The sequence below is a fragment of the Rhea pennata genome, chromosome 23 (genome assembly GCF_028389875.1).
Source record: "Rhea pennata isolate bPtePen1 chromosome 23, bPtePen1.pri, whole genome shotgun sequence".
NCBI lineage: Eukaryota > Metazoa > Chordata > Aves > Rheiformes > Rheidae > Rhea > Rhea pennata.
The window spans coordinates 88,975-105,758 of NC_084685.1; positions in this window are offsets into that span (position 1 = coordinate 88,975).

The following is a 16,784-nucleotide window of genomic DNA, read 5'->3' on the forward strand; positions in this document are numbered from 1 at the left end:
GCCTAAGAGTCAGGGAAGTGGCGAGCGGAACAAAGGATGTGCTGCACAGGTTCCCTCTTATGCAGATTCCCTCCTGGGGCTCTTAGTTCTCTTGCCTTAGTGCCCTGCTTTGTTTGGAGGCTTTTTGCAGGCAGCAGCACACACAGCGGGAAGGTGCGCGCTGGCCAGCTCCAAGTCTCGGCACATAGAAGCGCAAGCCAGGCACCTGCTCGCAGTTTGTCCCGGGCGTGGGAAGCAGCATGCTGCGTGCCCAGAAGACATCCCGCACTGTCCTGCCTGCCTCGGGGCTGCTTCTGAGCACGGAGGCACGCCTACAAGCCAGCTGAGATGGGCTTTGCCTAAGAGTCAGGGAAGTGGCGAGCGGAACAAGGGATGTGCTGCACAGCTTCCCTCTTAGGCAGATTCCCTCCTGGGGCTCTTAGTTCTCTTGCCTTAGTGCCCTGCTTTGTTTGGAGGCTGTTTGCGGACAGCAGCACACACAGCGGGAAGGTGCGCGCTGGCCAGCTCCAAGTCTCGGCACATAGAAGCGCAAGCCAGGCACCTGCTCGCAGTTTGTCCCGGGCATGGGAAGCAGCATGCTGCGTGCCCAGAGTACTTCTCGCACTGTCCTGCCTGCCACGGGGCTGCTTCTGAGCACGGAGGCACGCCTACAAGCCAGCTGAGATGGGCTTTGCCTAAGAGTGAGGGAAGTGGCGAGCGGAACAAGGGATGTGCTGCACAGCTTCCCTCTTAGGCAGATTCCCTCCTGGGGCGCTTACTTCTCTTGCCTTAGTGCCCTGCTTTGTTTGGAGGCTGTTTGCGGGCAGCAGCACACACAGCGGGAAGGTGCGCGCTGGCCAGCTCCAAGTCTCGGCAAATAGAAGCGCAAGCGAGTCGCCTGCTCGCGCTTTGTCCCGGGCATGGGAAGCAGCATGCTGCGTGCCCAGAGTACTTCTCGCACTGTCCTGCCTGCCACGGGGCTGCTTCTGAGCACGGAGGCACGCCTACAAGCCAGCTGAGATGGGCTTTGCCTAAGAGTCAGGGAAGTGGCGAGCAGAACAAGGGATGTGCTGCACAGGTTCCCTCTTAGGCAGATTCCCTCCTGGGGCTCTTAGTTCTCTTGCCTTAGTGCCCTGCTTTGTTTGGAGGCTGTTTGCGGACAGCAGCACACACAGCGGGAAGGTGCGCGCTGGCCAGCTCCAAGTCTCGGCACATAGAAGCGCAAGCCAGGCACCTGCTCGCGGTTTGTCCCGGGCATGGGAAGCAGCATGCTGCGTGCCCAGAAGACATCCCGCACTGTCCTGCCTGCCTCGGGGCTGCTTCTGAGCACGGAGGCACGCCTACAAGCCAGCTGAGATGGGCTTTGCCTAAGAGTGAGGGAAGTGGCGAGCGGAACAAGGGATGTGCTGCACAGGTTCCCTGTTAGGCAGATTCCCTCCTGGGGCGCTTACTTCTCTTGCCTTAGTGCCCTGCTTTGTTTGGAGGCTGTTTGCGGGCAGCAGCACACACAGCGGGAAGGTGCGCGCTGGCCAGCTCCAAGTCTCGGCAAATAGAAGGGCAACCCAGGCACCTGCTCGCAGTTTGACCCGGGCATGGGAAGCAGCATGCTGCGTGCCCAGAGTACTTCTCGCACTGTCCTGCCTGCCTCGGGGCTGCTTCTGAGCACGGAGGCACGCCTACAAGCCAGCTGAGATGGGCTTTGCCTAAGAGTCAGGGAAGTGGCGAGCAGAACAAGGGATGTGCTGCACAGGTTCCCTCTTAGGCAGATTCCCTCCTGGGGCTCTTAGTTCTCTTGCCTTAGTGCCCTGCTTTGTTTGGAGGCTGTTTGCGGACAGCAGCACACACAGCGGGAAGGTGCGCGCTGGCCAGCTCCAAGTCTCGGCACATAGAAGCGCAAGCCAGGCACCTGCTCGTGGTTTGTCCCGGGCATGGGAAGCAGCATGCTGCGTGCCCAGAAGACATCCCGCACTGTCCTGCCTGCCACGGGGCTGCTTCTGAGCACGGAGGCACGCCTACAAGCCAGCTGAGATGGGCTTTGCCTAAGAGTCAGGGAAGTGGCGAGCGGAACAAGGGATGTGCTGCACAGGTTCCCTCTTAGGCAGATTCCCTCCTGGGGTGCTTAGTTCTCTTGCCTTAGTGCCCTGCTTTGTTTGGAGGCTGTTTGCAGGCAGCAGCACACACAGCGGGAAGGTGCGTGCTGGCCAGCTCCAAGTCTCTGCACATAGAAGCGCAAGCGAGTCGCCTGCTCGCGCTTTGTCCCGGGCATGGGAAGCAGCATGCTGTGTGCCCAGATTACTTCTCGCACTGTCCTGCCTGCCACGGGGCTGCTTCTGAGCACGGAGGCACGCCTACAAGCCAGCTGAGATGGGCTTTGCCTAAGAGTCAGGGAAGTGGCGAGCGGAACAAGGGATGTGCTGCACAGCTTCCCTCGCAGGCAGATTCCCTCCTGGGGTGCTTACTTCTCTTGCCTTAGTGCCCTGCTTTGTTTGGAGGCTGTTTGCGGACAGCAGCACACACAGCGGGAAGGTGCGCACTGGCCAGCTCCAAGTCTCGGCACATAGAAGCGCAACCCAGGCACCTGCTCGCAGTTTGACCCGGGGATGGGAAGCAGCATGCTGCGTGCCCAGAAGGCATCCCGCACTGTCCTGCCTGCCACGGGGCTGCTTCTGAGCACGGAGGCATGCCTACAAGCCAGCTGAGATGGGCTTTGCCTAAGAGTGAGGGAAGTGGCGAGCGGAACAAGGGATGTGCTGCACAGCTTCCCTCGCAGGCAGATTCCCTCCTGGGGCGCTTACTTCTCTTGCCTTAGTGCCCTGCTTTGTTTGGAGGCTGTTTGCGGGCAGCAGCACACACAGCGGGAAGGTGCGCGCTGGCCAGCTCCAAGTCTCGGCAAATAGAAGGGCAACTCAGGCACCTGTTCGCGCTTTGTCCCGGGCATGGGAAGCAGCATGCTGCGTGCCCAGATTACTTCTCGCACTGTCCTGCCTTGCTCGGGGCTGCTTCTGAGCACGGAGGCACGCCTACAAGCCAGCTGAGATGGGCTTTGCCTAAGAGTCAGGGAAGTGGCGAGCGGAACAAGGGATGTGCTGCACAGCTTCCCTCGCAGGCAGATTCCCTCCTGGGGCGCTTACTTCTCTTGCCTTAGTGCCCTGCTTTGTTTGGAGGCTGTTTGCGGGCAGCAGCACACACAGCGGGAAGGTGCGCGCTGGCCAGCTCCAAGTCTCGGCAAATAGAAGGGCAACTCAGGCACCTGTTCGCGCTTTGTCCCGGGCATGGGAAGCAGCATGCTGCGTGCCCAGAGTACTTCTCGCACTGTCCTGCCTGCCACGGGGCTGCTTCTGAGCACGGAGGCACGCCTACAAGCCAGCTGAGATGGGCTTTGCCTAAGAGTCAGGGAAGTGGCGAGCGGAACAAAGGATGTGCTGCACAGCTTCCCTCTTAGGCAGATTCCCTCCTGGGGTGCTTAGTTCTCTTGCCTTAGTGCCCTGCTTTGTTTGGAGGCTGTTTGCGGGCAGCAGCACACACAGCGGGAAGGTGCGCGCTGGCCAGCTCCAAGTCTCGGCACATAGAAGGGCAACCCAGGCACCTGCTCGCAGTTCGACCCGGGCATGGGAAGCAGCATGCTGCGTGCCCAGAAGACATCCCGCACTGTCCTGCCTGCCACGGAGCTGCTTCTGAGCACGGAGGCACGCCTACAAGCCAGCTGAGATGGGCTTTGCCTAAGAGTCAGGGAAGTGGCGAGCGGAACAAGGGATGTGCTGCACAGGTTTCCTCGCAGGCAGATTCCCTCCTGGGGTGCTTAGTTCTCTTGCCTTAGTGCCCTGCTTTGTTTGGAGGCTGTTTGCGGACAGCAGCACACACAGCGGGAAGGTGCGCGCTGGCCAGCTCCAAGTCTCGGCACATAGAAGCGCAAGCGAGGCACCTGTTCGCGCTTTGTCCCGGGCATGGGAAGCAGCATGCTGCGTGCCCAGAAGACATCCCGCACTGTCCTGCCTGCCACGGGGCTGCTTCTGAGCACGGAGGCACGCCTACAAGCCAGCTGAGATGGGCTTTGCCTAAGAGTCAGGGAAGTGGCGAGCGGAACAAAGGATGTGCTGCACAGGTTCCCTCGCAGGCAGATTCCCTCCTGGGGCACTTAGTTCTCTTGCCTTAGTGCCCTGCTTTGTTTGGAGGCTGTTTGCAGGCAGCAGCACACACAGCGGGAAGGTGCGCGCTGGCCAGCTCCAAGTCTCGGCACATAGAAGGGCAACCCAGGCACCTGCTCGCGCTTTGTCCCGGGCATGGGAAGCAGCATGCTGCGTGCCCAGAGTACTTCTCGCACTGTCCTGCCTGCCTCGGGGCTGCTTCTGAGCACGGAGGCACGCCTACAAGCCAGCTGAGATGGGCTTTGCCTAAGAGTCAGGGAAGTGGCGAGCGGAACAAGGGATGTGCTGCACAGCTTCCCTCGCAGGCAGATTCCCTCCTGGGGCGCTTACTTCTCTTGCCTTAGTGCCCTGCTTTGTTTGGAGGCTGTTTACAGGCAGCAGCACACACAGCGGGAAGGTGCGTGCTGGCCAGCTCCAAGTCTCGGCACATAGAAGCGCAAGCGAGTCGCCTGCTCGCGCTTTGTCCCGGGCATGGGAAGCAGCATGCTGTGTGCCCAGATTACTTCTCGCACTGTCCTGCCTGCCACGGGGCTGCTTCTGAGCACGGAGGCACGCCTACAAGCCAGCTGAGATTGGCTTTGCCTAAGAGTCAGGGAAGTGGCGAGCGGAACAAGGGATGTGCTGCACAGCTTCCCTCTTAGGCAGATTCCCTCCTGGGGCGCTTACTTCTCTTGCCTTAGTGCCCTGCTTTGTTTGGAGGCTGTTTGCGGACAGCAGCACACACAGCGGGAAGGTGCGCGCTGGCCAGCTCCAAGTCTCGGCACATAGAAGGGCAACCCAGGCACCTGCTCGCAGTTTGAACCCGGGCATGGGAAGCAGCATGCTGCGTGCCCAGATTACTTCTCGCACTGTCCTGCCTGCCACGGAGCTGCTTCTGAGCACGGAGGCACGCCTACAAGCCAGCTGAGATGGGCTTTGCCTAAGAGTCAGGGAAGTGGCGAGCGGAACAAGGGATGTGCTGCACAGGTTCCCTCTTAGGCAGATTCCCTCCTGGGGCGCTTACTTCTCTTGCCTTAGTGCCCTGCTTTGTTTGGAGGCTGTTTGCGGACAGCAGCACACACAGCGGGAAGGTGCGCGCTGGCCAGCTCCAAGTCTCGGCACATAGAAGCGCAAGCCAGGCACCTGCTCGCGCTTTGTCCCGGGCATGGGAAGCAGCATGCTGCGTGCCCAGAAGACATCCTGCACTGTCCTGCCTGCCACGGGGCTGCTTCTGAGCACGGAGGCACGCCTACAAGCCAGCTGAGATGGGCTTTGCCTAAGAGTCAGGGAAGTGGCGAGCGGAACAAAGGATGTGCTGCACAGGTTCCCTCTTAGGCAGATTCCCTCCTGGGGCGCTTGCTTCTCTTGCCTTAGTGCCCTGCTTTGTTTGGAGGCTGTTTGCGGACAGCAGTACACACAGCGGGAAGGTGCGCGCTGGCCAGCTCCAAGTCTCGGCACATAGAAGCGCAAGCGAGTCGCCTGCTTGCGCTTTGTCCCGGGCATGGGAAGCAGCATGCTGCGTGCCCAGATTACTTCTCGCACTGTCCTGCCTGCCACGGGGCTGCTTCTGAGCACGGAGGCACGCCTACAAGCCAGCTGAGATGGGCTTTGCCTAAGAGTCAGGGAAGTGGCGAGCGGAACAAGGGATGTGCTGCACAGCTTCCCTCTTAGGCAGATTCCCTCCTGGGGCGCTTACTTCTCTTGCCTTAGTGCCCTGCTTTGTTTGGAGGCTGTTTGCGGACAGCAGCACACACAGCGGGAAGGTGCGCGCTGGCCAGCTCCAAGTCTCGGCACATAGAAGGGCAACTCAGGCACCTGCTCGCAGTTTGACCCGGGCATGGGAAGCAGCATGCTGCGTGCCCAGAGTACTTCTCGCACTGTCCTGCCTGCCACGGGGCTGCTTCTGAGCACGGAGGCACGCCTACAAGCCAGCTGAGATGGGCTTTGCCTAAGAGTGAGGGAAGTGGCGAGCGGAACAAGGGATGTGCTGCACAGCTTCCCTCGCAGGCAGATTCCCTCCTGGGGCGCTTACTTCTCTTGCCTTAGTGCCCTGCTTTGTTTGGAGGCTGTTTGCGGACAGCAGCACACACAGCGGGAAGGTGCGCGCTGGCCAGCTCCAAGTCTCGGCACATAGAAGCGCAAGCCAGGCACCTGCTCGCGCTTTGTCCCGGGCATGGGAAGCAGCATGCTGCGTGCCCAGAAGACATCCCGCACTGTCCTGCCTGCCACGGGGCTGCTTCTGAGCATGGAGGCACGCCTACAAGCCAGCTGAGATGGGCTTTGCCTAAGAGTCAGGGAAGTGGCGAGCGGAACAAGGGATGTGCTGCACAGCTTCCCTCGCAGGCAGATTCCCTCCTGGGGCGCTTACTTCTCTTGCCATAGTGCCCTGCTTTGTTTGGAGGCTGTTTGCGGACAGCAGCACACACAGCGGGAAGGTGCGCGCTGGCCAGCTCCAAGTCTCGGCACATAGAAGGGCAACCCAGGCACCTGCTCGCAGTTTGACCCGGGCATGGGAAGCAGCATGCTGCGTGCCCAGAAGACATCCCGCACTGTCCTGCCTGCCACGGGGCTGCTTCTGAGCACGGAGGCACGCCTACAAGCCAGCTGAGATGGGCTTTGCCTAAGAGTCAGGGAAGTGGCGAGCGGAACAAGGGATGTGCTGCACAGCTTCCCTCGCAGGCAGATTCCCTCCTGGGGCGCTTACTTCTCTTGCCTTAGTGCCCTGCTTTGTTTGGAGGCTGTTTGCAGGCAGCAGCACACACAGCGGGAAGGTGCGCGCTGGCCAGCTCCAAGTCTCGGCACATAGAAGCGCAAGCGAGTCGCCTGCTCGCGCTTTGTCCCGGGCATGGGAAGCAGCATGCTGCGTGCCCAGATTACTTCTCGCACTGTCCTGCCTGCCACGGGGCTGCTTCTGAGCACGGAGGCACGCCTACAAGCCAGCTGAGATGGGCTTTGCCTAAGAGTCAGGGAAGTGGCGAGCGGAACAAAGGATGTGCTGCACAGCTTCCCTCGCAGGCAGATTCCCTCCTGGGGCGCTTACTTCTCTTGCCTTAGTGCCCTGCTTTGTTTGGAGGCTGTTTGCGGGCAGCAGCACAGACAGCGGGAAGGTGCGCGCTGGCCAGCTCCAAGTCTCGGCACATAGAAGGGCAACCCAGGCACCTGCTCGCGCTTTGTCCCGGGCATGGGAAACAGCATGCTGCGTGCCCAGAGTACTTCTCGCAGTGTCCTGCCTGCCTCGGGGCTGCTTCTGAGCACGGAGGCACGCCTACAAGCCAGCTGAGATGGGCTTTGCCTAAGAGTCAGGGAAGTGGCGAGCGGAACAAGGGATGTGCTGCACAGGTTCCCTCTTAGGCAGATTCCCTCCTGGGGTGCTTAGTTCTCTTGCCTTAGTGCCCTGCTTTGTTTGGAGGCTGTTTGCAGGCAGCAGCACACACAGCGGGAAGGTGCGCGCTGGCCAGCTCCAAGTCTCTGCACATAGAAGCGCAAGCGAGGCACCTGCTCGCGCTTTGTCCCGGGCATGGGAAGCAGCATGCTGTGTGCCCAGAAGACATCCCGCACTGTCCTGCCTGCCACGGGGCTGCTTCTGAGCACGGAGGCACGCCTACAAGCCAGCTGAGATGGGCTTTGCCTAAGAGTCAGGGAAGTGGCGAGCGGAACAAGGGATGTGCTGCACAGCTTCCCTCGCAGGCAGATTCCCTCCTGGGGCGCTTACTTCTCTTGCCTTAGTGCCCTGCTTTGTTTGGAGGCTGTTTGCGGACAGCAGCACACACAGCGGGAAGGTGCGCGCTGGCCAGCTCCAAGTCTCGGCACATAGAAGCGCAAGCCAGGCACCTGCTCGCGCTTTGTCCCGGGCATGGGAAGCAGCATGCTGCGTGCCCAGAAGACATCCCGCACTGTCCTGCCTGCCACGGGGCTGCTTCTGAGCACGGAGGCACGCCTACAAGCCAGCTGAGATGGGCTTTGCCTAAGAGTCAGGGAAGTGGCGAGCGGAACAAGGGATGTGCTGCACAGCTTCCCTCGCAGGCAGATTCCCTCCTGGGGCGCTTGCTTCTCTTGCCTTAGTGCCCTGCTTTGTTTGGAGGCTGTTTGCGGACAGCAGTACACACAGCGGGAAGGTGCGTGCTGGCCAGCTCCAAGTCTCGGCACATAGAAGCGCAAGCGAGTCGCCTGCTCGCGCTTTGTCCCGGGCATGGGAAGCAGCATGCTGCGTGCCCAGATTACTTCTCGCACTGTCCTGCCTGCCTCGGGGCTGCTTCTGAGCACGGAGGCACGCCTACAAGCAAGCTGAGATGGGCTTTGCCTAAGAGTCAGGGAAGTGGCGAGCGGAACAAGGGATGTGCTGCACAGCTTCCCTCGCAGGCAGATTCCCTCCTGGGGTGCTTAGTTCTCTTGCCTTAGTGCCCTGCTTTGTTTGGAGGCTCTTTACAGGCAGCAGCACACACAGCGGGAAGGTGCGCGCTGGCCAGCTCCAAGTCTCGGCACATAGAAGGGCAACCCAGGCACCTGCTCGCAGTTTGAACCCGGGCATGGGAAGCAGCATGCTGCGTGCCCAGAAGACATCCCGCACTGTCCTGCCTGCCACGGGGCTGCTTCTGAGCACGGAGGCACGCCTACAAGCCAGCTGAGATGGGCTTTGCCTAAGAGTCAGGGAAGTGGCGAGCGGAACAAGGGATGTGCTGCACAGCTTCCCTCGCAGGCAGATTCCCTCCTGGGGTGCTTAGTTCTCTTGCCTTAGTGCCCTGCTTTGTTTGGAGGCTGTTTGCAGGCAGCAGCACACACAGCGGGAAGGTGCGCGCTGGCCAGCTCCAAGTCTCGGCACATAGAAGCGCAAGCGAGTCGCCTGCTCGCGCTTTGTCCCGGGCATGGGAAGCAGCATGCTGCGTGCCCAGATTACTTCTCGCACTGTCCTGCCTGCCACGGGGCTGCTTCTGAGCACGGAGGCACGCCTACAAGCCAGCTGAGATGGGCTTTGCCTAAGAGTCAGGGAAGTGGCGAGCGGAACAAAGGATGTGCTGCACAGGTTCCCTCGCAGGCAGATTCCCTCCTGGGGCGCTTACTTCTCTTGCCTTAGTGCCCTGCTTTGTTTGGAGGCTGTTTGCGGGCAGCAGCACAGACAGTGGGAAGGTGCGCGCTGGCCAGCTCCAAGTCTCGGCACATAGAAGGGCAACCCAGGCACCTGCTCGCGCTTTGTCCCGGGCATGGGAAGCAGCATGCTGCGTGCCCAGAGTACTTCTCGCAGTGTCCTGCCTGCCTCGGGGCTGCTTCTGAGCACGGAGGCACGCCTACAAGCCAGCTGAGATGGGCTTTGCCTAAGAGTCAGGGAAGTGGCGAGCGGAACAAGGGATGTGCTGCACAGGTTCCCTCTTAGGCAGATTCCCTCCTGGGGTGCTTAGTTCTCTTGCCTTAGTGCCCTGCTTTGTTTGGAGGCTGTTTGCGGACAGCAGCACACACAGCGGGAAGGTGCGTGCTGGCCAGCTCCAAGTCTCTGCACATAGAAGCGCAAGCGAGGCACCTGCTCGCGCTTTGTCCCGGGCATGGGAAGCAGCATGCTGTGTGCCCAGATTACTTCTCGCACTGTCCTGCCTGCCACGGGGCTGCTTCTGAGCACGGAGGCACGCCTACAAGCCAGCTGAGATGGGCTTTGCCTAAGAGTCAGGGAAGTGGCGAGCGGAACAAGGGATGTGCTGCACAGCTTCCCTCGCAGGCAGATTCCCTCCTGGGGCGCTTACTTCTCTTGCCTTAGTGCCCTGCTTTGTTTGGAGGCTGTTTGCAGGCAGCAGCACACACAGCGGGAAGGTGCGCGCTGGCCAGCTCCAAGTCTCGGCACATAGAAGCGCAAGCGAGTCGCCTGCTCGCGCTTTGTCCCGGGCATGGGAAGCAGCATGCTGCGTGCCCAGATTACTTCTCGCACTGTCCTGCCTGCCACGGGGCTGCTTCTGAGCACGGAGGCACGCCTACAAGCCAGCTGAGATGGGCTTTGCCTAAGAGTGAGGGAAGTGGCGAGCGGAACAAGGGATGTGCTGCACAGGTTCCCTCTTAGGCAGATTCCCTCCTGGGGTGCTTAGTTCTCTTGCCTTAGTGCCCTGCTTTGTTTGGAGGCTGTTTGCGGACAGCAGCACACACAGCGGGAAGGTGCGCGCTGGCCAGCTCCAAGTCTCGGCACATAGAAGCGCAAGCGAGTCGCCTGCTCGCGCTTTGTCCCGGGCATGGGAAGCAGCATGCTGCGTGACCAGATTACTTCTCGCACTGTCCTGCCTGCCACGGGGCTGCTTCTGAGCACGGAGGCACACCTACAAGCAAGCTGAGATGGGCTTTGCCTAAGAGTCAGGGAAGTGGCGAGCGGAACAAGGGATGTGCTGCACAGGTTCCCTCGCAGGCAGATTCCCTCCTGGGGCTCTTAGTTCTCTTGCCTTAGTGCCCTGCTTTGTTTGGAGGCTGTTTGCAGGCAGCAGCACACACAGCGGGAAGGTGCGCGCTGGCCAGCTCCAAGTCTCGGCACATAGAAGGGCAAGCCAGGCACCTGCTCGCAGTTTGACCCGGGCATGGGAAGCAGCATGCTGCGTGCCCAGAGTACTTCTCGCACTGTCCTGCCTGCCACGGGGCTGCTTCTGAGCACGGAGGCACGCCTACAAGCCAGCTGAGATGGGCTTTGCCTAAGAGTGAGGGAAGTGGCGAGCGGAACAAGGGATGTGCTGCACAGCTTCCCTCTTAGGCAGATTCCCTCCTGGGGCTCTTAGTTCTCTTGCCTTAGTGCCCTGCTTTGTTTGGAGGCTGTTTGCGGACAGCAGCACACACAGCGGGAAGGTGCGCGCTGGCCAGCTCCAAGTCTCGGCACATAGAAGCGCAAGCCAGGCACCTGCTCGCGGTTTGTCCCGGGCATGGGAAGCAGCATGCTGCGTGCCCAGAAGACATCCCGCACTGTCCTGCCTGCCACGGGGCTGCTTCTGAGCACGGAGGCACGCCTACAAGCCAGCTGAGATGGGCTTTGCCTAAGAGTCAGGGAAGTGGCGAGCGGAACAAGGGATGTGCTGCACAGCTTCCCTCGCAGGCAGATTCCCTCCTGGGGCTCTTAGTTCTCTTGCCTTAGTGCCCTGCTTTGTTTGGAGGCTGTTTGCGGACAGCAGCACACACAGCGGGAAGGTGCGCGCTGGCCAGCTCCAAGTCTCGGCACATAGAAGCGGAAGCGATGCACCTGCTCGCGCTTTGTCCCGGGCATGGGAAGCAGCATGCTGCGTGCCCAGAGTACTTCTCGCAGTGTCCTGCCTGCCTCGGGGCTGCTTCTGAGCACGGAGGCACGCCTACAAGCCAGCTGAGATGGGCTTTGCCTAAGAGTCAGGGAAGTGGCGAGCGGAACAAGGGATGTGCTGCACAGGTTCCCTCTTAGGCAGATTCCCTCCTGGGGCGCTTACTTGTCTTGCCTTAGTGCCCTGCTTTGTTTGGAGGCTGTTTGCGGACAGCAGCACACACAGCGGGAAGGTGCGCGCTGGCCAGCTCCAAGTCTCGGCACATAGAAGCGCAAGCCAGGCACCTGCTCGCGCTTTGTCCCGGGCATGGGAAGCAGCATGCTGCGTGCCCAGAAGACATCCCGCACTGTCCTGCCTGCCACGGGGCTGCTTCTGAGCACGGAGGCACGCCTACAAGCCAGCTGAGATGGGCTTTGCCTAAGAGTGAGGGAAGTGGCGAGCGGAACAAGGGATGTGCTGCACAGGTTCCCTCTTAGGCAGATTCCCTCCTGGGGTGCTTAGTTCTCTTGCCTTAGTGCCCTGCTTTGTTTGGAGGCTGTTTGCGGACAGCAGCACACACAGCGGGAAGGTGCGCGCTGGCCAGCTCCAAGTCTCTGCACATAGAAGCGGAAGCGATGCGCCTGCTCGCGGTTTGTCCCGGGCATGGGAAGCAGCATGCTGCGTGCCCAGATTACTTCTCGCACTGTCCTGCCTGCCACGGGGCTGCTTCTGAGCACGGAGGCACGCCTACAAGCCAGCTGAGATGGGCTTTGCCTAAGAGTCAGGGAAGTGGCGAGCGGAACAAGGGATGTGCTGCACAGGTTCCCTCTTAGGCAGATTCCCTCCTGGGGCGCTTACTTCTCTTGCCTTAGTGCCCTGCTTTGTTTGGAGGCTGTTTGCGGACAGCAGCACACACAGCGGGAAGGTGCGCGCTGGCCAGCTCCAAGTCTCGGCACATAGAAGCGCAAGCCAGGCACCTGCTCGCGCTTTGTCCCGGGCATGGGAAGCAGCATGCTGCGTGCCCAGAGTACTTCTCGCACTGTCCTGCCTGCCTCGGGGCTGCTTCTGAGCACGGAGGCACGCCTACAAGCAAGCTGAGATGGGCTTTGCCTAAGAGTCAGGGAAGTGGCGAGCGGAACAAGGGATGTGCTGCACAGCTTCCCTCGCAGGCAGATTCCCTCCTGGGGTGCTTAGTTCTCTTGCCTTAGTGCCCTGCTTTGTTTGGAGGCTGTTTACAGGCAGCAGCACACACAGCGGGAAGGTGCGCGCTGGCCAGCTCCAAGTCTCGGCACATAGAAGGGCAACCCAGGCACCTGCTCGCAGTTTGACCCGGGCATGGGAAGCAGCATGCTGCGTGCCCAGAAGACATCCCGCACTGTCCTGCCTGCCACGGGGCTGCTTCTGAGCACGGAGGCACGCCTACAAGCCAGCTGAGATGGGCTTTGCCTAAGAGTCAGGGAAGTGGCGAGCGGAACAAGGGATGTGCTGCACAGCTTCCCTCGCAGGCAGATTCCCTCCTGGGGTGCTTAGTTCTCTTGCCTTAGTGCCCTGCTTTGTTTGGAGGCTGTTTGCAGGCAGCAGCACACACAGCGGGAAGGTGCGCGCTGGCCAGCTCCAAGTCTCGGCACATAGAAGCGCAAGCGAGTCGCCTGCTCGCGCTTTGTCCCGGGCTTGGGAAGCAGCATGCTGCGTGCCCAGATTACTTCTCGCACTGTCCTGCCTGCCACGGGGCTGCTTCTGAGCACGGAGGCACGCCTACAAGCCAGCTGAGATGGGCTTTGCCTAAGAGTGAGGGAAGTGGCGAGCGGAACAAAGGATGTGCTGCACAGGTTCCCTCGCAGACAGATTCCCTCCTGGGGCGCTTACTTCTCTTGCCTTAGTGCCCTGCTTTGTTTGGAGGCTGTTTGCGGGCAGCAGCACAGACAGTGGGAAGGTGCGCGCTGGCCAGCTCCAAGTCTCGGCACATAGAAGGGCAACCCAGGCACCTGCTCGCAGTTTGTCCCGGGCATGGGAAGCAGCATGCTGCGTGCCCAGAGTACTTCTCGCAGTGTCCTGCCTGCCTCGGGGCTGCTTCTGAGCACGGAGGCACGCCTACAAGCCAGCTGAGATGGGCTTTGCCTAAGAGTCAGGGAAGTGGCGAGCGGAACAAGGGATGTGCTGCACAGGTTCCCTCTTAGGCAGATTCCCTCCTGGGGTGCTTAGTTCTCTTGCCTTAGTGCCCTGCTTTGTTTGGAGGCTGTTTGCAGGCAGCAGCACACACAGCGGGAAGGTGCGCGCTGGCCAGCTCCAAGTCTCTGCACATAGAAGCGCAAGCGAGGCACCTGCTCGCGCTTTGTCCCGGGCATGGGAAGCAGCATGCTGCGTGCCCAGAAGACATCCCGCACTGTCCTGCCTGCCACGGGGCTGCTTCTGAGCACGGAGGCACGCCTACAAGCCAGCTGAGATGGGCTTTGCCTAAGAGTCAGGGAAGTGGCGAGCGGAACAAAGGATGTGCTGCACAGGTTCCCTCTTAGGCAGATTCCCTCCTGGGGCGCTTGCTTCTCTTGCCTTAGTGCCCTGCTTTGTTTGGAGGCTGTTTGCGGACAGCAGTACACACAGCGGGAAGGTGCGCGCTGGCCAGCTCCAAGTCTCGGCACATAGAAGCGCAAGCGAGTCGCCTGCTTGCGCTTTGTCCCGGGCATGGGAAGCAGCATGCTGCGTGCCCAGATTACTTCTCGCACTGTCCTGCCTGCCACGGGGCTGCTTCTGAGCACGGAGGCACGCCTACAAGCCAGCTGAGATGGGCTTTGCCTAAGAGTCAGGGAAGTGGCGAGCGGAACAAGGGATGTGCTGCACAGCTTCCCTCTTAGGCAGATTCCCTCCTGGGGCGCTTACTTCTCTTGCCTTAGTGCCCTGCTTTGTTTGGAGGCTGTTTGCGGACAGCAGCACACACAGCGGGAAGGTGCGCGCTGGCCAGCTCCAAGTCTCGGCACATAGAAGCGCAAGCCAGGCGCCTGCTCGCGCTTTGTCCCGGGCATGGGAAGCAGCATGCTGCGTGCCCAGAGTACTTCTCGCACTGTCCTGCCTGCCTCGGGGCTGCTTCTGAGCACGGAGGCACGCCTACAAGCAAGCTGAGATGGGCTTTGCCTAAGAGTCAGGGAAGTGGCGAGCGGAACAAGGGATGTGCTGCACAGCTTCCCTCGCAGGCAGATTCCCTCCTGGGGTGCTTAGTTCTCTTGCCTTAGTGCCCTGCTTTGTTTGGAGGCTGTTTACAGGCAGCAGCACACACAGCGGGAAGGTGCGCGCTGGCCAGCTCCAAGTCTCGGCACATAGAAGGGCAACACAGGCACCTGCTCGCAGTTTGACCCGGGCATGGGAAGCAGCATGCTGCGTGCCCAGAAGACATCCCGCACTGTCCTGCCTGCCACGGGGCTGCTTCTGAGCACGGAGGCACGCCTACAAGCCAGCTGAGATGGGCTTTGCCTAAGAGTCAGGGAAGTGGCGAGCGGAACAAGGGATGTGCTGCACAGGTTCCCTCTTAGGCAGATTCCCTCCTGGGGTGCTTAGTTCTCTTGCCTTAGTGCCCTGCTTTGTTTGGAGGCTGTTTGCAGGCAGCAGCACACACAGCGGGAAGGTGCGCGCTGGCCAGCTCCAAGTCTCGGCACATAGAAGCGCAAGCGAGTCGCCTGCTCGCGCTTTGTCCCGGGCATGGGAAGCAGCATGCTGCGTGCCCAGATTACTTCTCGCACTGTCCTGCCTGCCACGGGGCTGCTTCTGAGCACGGAGGCACGCCTACAAGCCAGCTGAGATGGGCTTTGCCTAAGAGTCAGGGAAGTGGCGAGCGGAACAAAGGATGTGCTGCACAGGTTCCCTCGCAGACAGATTCCCTCCTGGGGCGCTTACTTCTCTTGCCTTAGTGCCCTGCTTTGTTTGGAGGCTGTTTGCGGGCAGCAGCACAGACAGTGGGAAGGTGCGCGCTGGCCAGCTCCAAGTCTCGGCACATAGAAGGGCAACCCAGGCACCTGCTCGCGCTTTGTCCCGGGCATGGGAAGCAGCATGCTGCGTGCCCAGAGTACTTCTCGCAGTGTCCTGCCTGCCTCGGGGCTGCTTCTGAGCACGGAGGCACGCCTACAAGCCAGCTGAGATGGGCTTTGCCTAAGAGTCAGGGAAGTGGCGAGCGGAACAAGGGATGTGCTGCACAGGTTCCCTCTTAGGCAGATTCCCTCCTGGGGTGCTTAGTTCTCTTGCCTTAGTGCCCTGCTTTGTTTGGAGGCTGTTTGCAGGCAGCAGCACACACAGCGGGAAGGTGCGTGCTGGCCAGCTCCAAGTCTCTGCACATAGAAGCGCAAGCGAGGCACCTGCTCGCGCTTTGTCCCGGGCATGGGAAGCAGCATGCTGTGTGCCCAGATTACTTCTCGCACTGTCCTGCCTGCCACGGGGCTGCTTCTGAGCACGGAGGCACGCCTACAAGCCAGCTGAGATGGGCTTTGCCTAAGAGTCAGGGAAGTTGCGAGCGGAACAAGGGATGTGCTGCACAGCTTCCCTCGCAGGCAGATTCCCTCCTGGGGCGCTTACTTCTCTTGCCTTAGTGCCCTGCTTTGTTTGGAGGCTGTTTGCAGGCAGCAGCACACACAGCGGGAAGGTGCGCACTGGCCAGCTCCAAGTCTCGGCACATAGAAGCGCAAGCGAGTCGCCTGCTCGCGCTTTGTCCCGGGCATGGGAAGCAGCATGCTGCGTGCCCAGATTACTTCTCGCACTGTCCTGCCTGCCACGGGGCTGCTTCTGAGCACGGAGGCACGCCTACAAGCCAGCTGAGATGGGCTTTGCCTAAGAGTCAGGGAAGTGGCGAGCGGAACAAGGGATGTGCTGCACAGGTTCCCTCTTAGGCAGATTCCCTAATGGGGTGCTTAGTTCTCTTGCCTTAGTGCCCTGCTTTGTTTGGAGGCTGTTTGCAGGCAGCAGCACACACAGCGGGAAGGTGCGCGCTGGCCAGCTCCAAGTCTCGGCACATAGAAGCGCAAGCGAGGCACCTGCTCGCGCTTTGTCCCGGGCATGGGAAGCAGCATGCTGCGTGCCCAGAAGACATCCCGCACTGTCCTGCCTGCCACGGGGCTGCTTCTGAGCACGGAGGCACGCCTACAAGCCAGCTGAGATGGGCTTTGCCTAAGAGTCAGGGAAGTGGCGAGCGGAACAAAGGATGTGCTGCACAGGTTCCCTCTTAGGCAGATTCCCTCCTGGGGCGCTTGCTTCTCTTGCCTTAGTGCCCTGCTTTGTTTGGAGGCTGTTTGCGGACAGCAGTACACACAGCGGGAAGGTGCGCGCTGGCCAGCTCCAAGTCTCGGCACATAGAAGCGCAAGCGAGTCGCCTGCTTGCGCTTTGTCCCGGGCATGGGAAGCAGCATGCTGCGTGCCCAGATTACTTCTCGCACTGTCCTGCCTGCCACGGGGCTGCTTCTGAGCACGGAGGCACGCCTACAAG